Here is a 6,591-nt window from a genome sequence, read left to right on the forward strand (position 1 = left end):
AGCTTTATAAATCTTCCAGGAGTTATGAAAACCGGATTAACAAACATGTTGTAATTTCTCTTAACTTTCCCTGCTTAATTGCTTCTTTACTGAGTTTTTTTGCTGATGTCTTTTTTTCTGTTCGTTTTGTGATTAGGATTTGTGTAGAAGTGGCTGTAGACAGAATTTATCGAATTTCTATCTACCCTCCCCCCCCCCCTCTTCACTCCCTCCCACTGTTTTTTTTTTTTTTTTAATCCTACCTACAATTCTCTCTTCAACACAAGTGGCAGTTATTTGAAATCATTGCGCTCCTAAAGCTGGCTTCGGTGCCGTTTGACAGTTAACATTTCGTTATTGGTCACCTTGAGAAAAAGTTTCCCCGAGAGCATCATGTGAAGCTCTGAGATGGGACAAAGTTATTAGATCTTATTACGAATCACAGAGTCTGCATTGGCAATATCGTATTCTATTCTCGTTTCATTTGGCTAAACGGATCATTCACCCTGATCCTGGCTGAGACAGAAAGGTACGATATTGTTCGCTTTTCTATGGTGACCACTAAGTCTTTGGCCTCGGAGAAGGAGCAGAAGTCTCTCTTTAGTAGTTTTCGTGGACAAAACAAGTAGCAATATCGCGCTCCGCGTCTTGCGCCATTTTTTTCAGCGTCAATTCGTGAAGGACGCGTGGCTCTGAGCCCGGGTCATCCACGCGGAACACATTCGTGCTATTTGATTGGCTGTTGTCTATCCCCTCCTGCGATCTAAGGTCTTAAAAATAACTCGAGACGAGTTACCTATGGAATAGGGTGTGTATGGGGGCTGCCTTGTCTGTCCCCTTTGTCCTCTCTTGATAAACACGTATTGGTTTCTGAAAGATGATAACATTAGAATTGATTTCTTATTGTGTTTTTCCGAATTTTAAGCATCGGCTACCCTGGGTACCAGAGGTTTTTTTCTCGCGTGTGACGAGGAGCTTCGGCCGAAGGCCGAAGAGACTAGCGGCGAAGCCGCGAGAAAAAACCTCTGGCGCAGGGGGCCTTGATTTACCGTGCTAGATGGACCTTGACCTTGTCTCTAATCTGTCAATCAAACCGGTGGTCGCAAGACTGTTTACGCTAATTCAAAAGTAATCACCAAGGAAGGAACGACGCGCTCCAGCAAAAGGAGTCACATTATCTTGAGAAAAAGAAACTGGAGTTTGAAAATCATTAGGGACCTTTAGCATCACGTTTTTCGTGTGAAACTGTAAACCGCAAACCGCAAAATGTCACGTGACCACGGCCTTGCGGTCACGTTTTCAGTTTGCAGTTCACGTTTGAACCGCAGGAAGGGCTTCCAGCGGTAAGTGATTTACGGCAAGGTTTTTTTGCCACAAAAAATTGTACAGCCTCGCGTTTAAAGGTATGAAATAGTTTTTTATTTCCCTTTGCGATGTGTTTGTTGGATTTTTGATCTCGAATCAACGAATTATTGCTGTGTTTTGGGCGACTAAAGTGATGCACTTCGACTTGATGAAAACAACATGGCGGCCCTTAACAATGAACGCGTAGTTCAAATCAATTTTATATTCATTTCTGCCGTACTGACAAAGGAAATTATTCTGTTCCAATCCAGAGTTAAATTTTTTTTTCTATCTTGTTACTGAATTACTGAATACTCAGTCTCTGTTTAGTTCCTATTTTTAACGTATCACTCCGCGAATTTCATTTTATTTTGCTTATTTCTTTGAGACTGGGGAGCCCAGGCTTCATAAAGCCTTCTGGTTTCCTCTGGACTCCCTTGCAACCTTACAATTCCTATATGTATTCTTGTATTGTATTATATTTTGGCTAAATAAAAATGAACTGAACTGAACTGAACTGAACGCCTTGCTAAAGTTTAAAAACTCGGCAACGTGAAACTGCAAACGCGTACCTGCGGTTTGTGGTTTGCGGTTTGCGGTTTACCTGATGCTAAAGGTCTCTATTGTTTAAAGAGCAACCGGAAACCGCGCATGAAAAGTGTCTGGCACCCAGGGCAAGCATCGGCCCGCTGAGTCTGGAAAGTTCAAATTTCAGTAAAGTAGTATTTGTACTTTTTGGCTTCAAAAATTTTCTTTTAAGTCGCCCATAATTTTGAAAACAGATTTTGAAAGAAGAGATAACGCCCTGTAACGCGGTATAAGACTCCTTATGAAATCGAGGTACCAGTCGACGATTTTGGTCTTTGAAATTTGCCATTTATTCATCGAACGAAAACGTTCAAAATATTGAAAGTAATGAAAAATCTCCAAAATATTACATTTTTGTTCAAACTGAGTAAATCACCACTTAAAAATATTTTAAAATGTGTAAAATGATGTACTTTTCTGAATACGTTATTTGTTGTTCGCATTACAATTGATTTGGTTTTTAAAACGATTTGTTTGTAACACATCGTCTCGTGCCTGTAAAACTCGATCCGAGAGCCGCGAAGGCAATAACCCCCCCGTACGTCGAAAATAATTATCGGATTGAAGTAAAAATTACATTTATGTTAATAGCTTATCTAGTGTTACTTTGTGCATTTTTTTTGAGAATTTTCGATTTCTCACTTTTGTAGACCTCAGGTCGATATTTACAGACATCCGCTCTTAAATGGCGATGTAATAATACATTTATTAGATGCTGTGTCACATGTTCATTTACAACTTTGCAGGCTATATCATATGTTATCATGCATTTTACATGCTTTATTGTGGCATATTTTATACTTGACATTTATGGCTATTTTGGTGTGTTACTCACCTGGCGGCTATTGTTTACTACATTAGTGTGCCCAACTCACTCAAGCCATTATAGGACAAATGTCCTTTTTACAATGTCTCGGATTATTTTTCGTCATTATGTTGCCTGCTCATGATTTGCACTTGACATTCTTTGGCTTCCGTTTTTTACTTGGAGTCTATGCTAGTTGGAGCGTGTATAGCTAAACCCTCCTATGCCATTGTGGAATGTGTCGGATATCTTTGTCTCTTAGACGCGTTTCCTTTTCAATTTAAAATCTTAATTACCGCCCGACGTCAGATAAAGGCTTTTTTTAAATCGGCCTTTGAATGAAATTTTATTATTATAAATTGCCATGTAGTACAATGAGTTGATTTTTTTGCTTTAAAAATAAACCCGGTTTTCAAAAATCCTGGTATAAATATGAACTTACGTATACCTGATCAAACAGATCCACACTTCATAACATTTCAATTTGTTTGTTACGATCGGTCAACTGACCTTGAATTCGAGGTTAAAATTCAAAACGATCCTAATAAGAAAGTACAACTATTTCTGAAAGCTCTGTAACTTGAAGCGACCTTAACTATCCTGAGGTTTGCAGTTAAACTCTTCGGCGGTTCCAATTGTTATAAGCTATACGCACAGGTAGCCCAAGCTCACTATGAGAGCCCTGAACAACATTATCCTACTTAGCTAATTAATTATTCATACAGCAAGAAAATTATAAGACGTTGTATGGAGAAATGTTCTTTGCTCACTAAATTAGCAAAATGTACATATTGAATATCGCTTTGAAGCTTACCTTTAGCGTCTTCTTGTTTTTCTTTGTATTCTGACTGCATTTCAGACCTCCTAGGCACTGTTTAAGGCCCTTTTTCGAGCGACAGTTTTTCACCCAGATGACATCTGTCAGGACCTTTGAGAACATCGTTTGGATTTCATTTAAGAGAATGTATTTAAAGTAGCATCTACCCCCGCCCCGCGTGCAAAATTTGATCATTAATTAACCATAACCATTTTTAAATAGCTGAAGCAGCTTGTTGAATTTTTTCAAAACTTCATTCCTACGGAGGATCGATTTTTGTTTCAGATGGCCCTCAATTTACGCTTATCAGTTTGACGCATCTTTTTTGTTTTGTTTTCATTCATGGATATTGTCTCCAAATTCCATATATATTCGCGTGAACACTGTCAATAATAGTGCAAATGCGAATATGAACTTGTTTTGCATATTATTTGCATATTTGTCGGGTACACAACATCTCATCTTCTCTGGTTGTAGTATTTGTTATGAGTTAGTGTCTGTGGGCTTTTTTCAGGGATTTAGAATATTTATGATAATATCTTTATCGCTATCTTTAACCTAAATATTGACTGCAAAAGACCGAAAAACTCTAAATTATTGAATGAAGTCACAACTAGACAATGGCGCCCCTTGGGCCTTGAAGTGTTAATTAAGTTCATTGACGCTCATGACTCGACGTAGGTCCTGTGGATCGCTTGGCTGATATGATAAACTGAGCTAAAAGTGTATTTGAGCCTCATTCGGTCACTGTATTTTGTATCTAATTTTTAGTAAACTGGCTTGAAACAAATGTGAATTTTGGAGCGATTTCTATTTTATAAGAACTGAACTACCAGGATGTAAATTACAAACAGCGGGACACTTATCAAGTTTAAGGTGACATCAAAGTAGGCGCGAAGAATATAGTAAAGGGTCATATTTAAGTATATGAAAGGGTCGGCTGAGTCTGTTATTTCGATCTGTAAAAAGGCCCAAAATGAAAGAGCTCACAGATGCATTTTAAGGTTGTACTTGAAGTCGAGAAAAGTCGTTTTGGTTTTGTGATTTACAGTTTACAGTGCATTTACCGTAATTAAAAGGGCTGCAAATTTCTCAACTAGGTATGTGAAAGGAGTACCATTTGTATACTAAAGGAATGTCTTTTGTCTCAAAAAAATGATATATAAAAGGGTCGGTTGGACCTCGAGGCCTCCCCGTATAAGACTTTGTTGAGCCCTGGGCGCAGGTGGAATTGACTGATGCATTATTACTTGAAATTATTTGTTTCCGATTACCCGATTGCTGTCCACGTCAGGGTTCGCTGGCAATCGGAAATATCATCTGTAAATAACCGTTTCAGAATCTACAGTATTTAGAAGAATAGTTTCAGACTTGAATGGCCAGCTGTCTAGCATAAATATATCATTAATTCACTGGTGGTTTTGGAACAACAAAAAAGGTAAGACGTATCTTAGTTAGTGTTTGAAATTTAGCTATCAAGTTATATGATGCGACTTAGAAGTTGACTGTGCCTGTAATGGAAGATTAGAGGTGTGATGTCTATGATCATGATTCTCATACTCCAGCCATAGGTGCGAACAAAAAATAGCGTAAAATCTGTAATAATTAAAAAAATCAAAAAGACACAAAAGTGATAACTTGATTTTTAAACTCAAAATTAAGTGCCGCAGATTCAATTGAATCCAGCCTTAATGAATTTTATGCAAGGAACGAGGCAAAGCGTGTTCGTATGACTTTCATCCAAGGCAGGTGTATGTAAGAGAAGAGTGTCGGTGACGGCTTTTTCCTGGATTGGACAATTTCATTACCTCATTCTCAATCAGCAAACCCAAAAAATATAAATATATAACTAGGAAAACTAGGGGACCCGAGCGCTTTATAGCTTATCGACTCCAGTCGATGATTCAGAAATGGAAACGATTTCACTGTTCATCAGTGGCTTTCTTTGGTTGTTCTAAAAGGTATTTTTATCGTTGCGCGGACAGTTTTTAAAGTATAGTTGCTTGCTAGCACTTCGACGGAAAATGGAGTTGCTATTAACGTCTCAAGCTTCAGGTGCATTAACTCTTGCAGGTTGGAGAGAAAAAGTGTCTCTTCTCTCTTTGATCCTTTTTTTTTTAAATTAAAAATTGAAACTTGACTCTTTATTTGGCGGGGTGTTTATTTATATTTTATCTTTTTTTCACAAGAAAAATAAATGAGAAGAGATGAGTCTGTAACACATTCAACTGCATGGTTTTGGTAATCATTTCTAACAATTTCGGGACAAAACATTTTCAGTAGTAGGGGTGATGAATGGTCCATTAAAATTTTTAACTGCTCGCAAAATTTTACCTTTGCTCGGTTTGCTCGCAAAATTTAAACGACTACTCGCTTGCTTGTGCTCCCCAAATTTTTGCGTTGCTGGCAAGCTCGCAAAGCAATTTCTTTATTTCTGCTCGTGCTCGCAAAAAAGTCGCAGTGCTCGGCATGCTCGCAAATGCTCGTAAAGACCATTCGTCACCCCTAGTAGTCTCCATGCGACAGAATAGCCATGGCTTTAAACTTGTTATTTACCGTGTCATTAAAAATAAATGATGCAATTTCCTCTTTAATGGTACTGTCAACTCGTTTTGACTTGCAAAGCAGTAGTTCCGGCAGTTTCGTCTCAATGGCTTTCCAATCTGGAGATAAAATCTTTCAAGTTCAATAAAAGACGTTAACTGTGTTTGTTTTTAAAACAAACAGCACCAGAAGATTGTGACTGTTATTTTATTTTCTAAGTGTTAGAACTCTCGGCTGACTTATTTTAAGCCCGCGCCGTATGAATCTTTTCACCGGTAGTTTATAGAAATAGTCTCGTAATTACGTTAATTATCGGGCAGTTTACTAGTAAAAATGTTCTTTTTCGATCTCTTTATTATATTTTTCCAATAAAATAATAAAGTAGGAAGCGAGACATTATATTTAATTGAAAATTCAGTCATTTTAAATAAATACGACTGGCAGTAAACAACCTATTGGGTAAAAATGAAGGATGCATTCAAATGCACAATATTCAGTTAACTCTGTTAAGTTT

Source organism: Porites lutea, chromosome 9 (assembly GCF_958299795.1).
Source record: "Porites lutea chromosome 9, jaPorLute2.1, whole genome shotgun sequence".
Classification (NCBI taxonomy): domain Eukaryota; kingdom Metazoa; phylum Cnidaria; class Anthozoa; order Scleractinia; family Poritidae; genus Porites; species Porites lutea.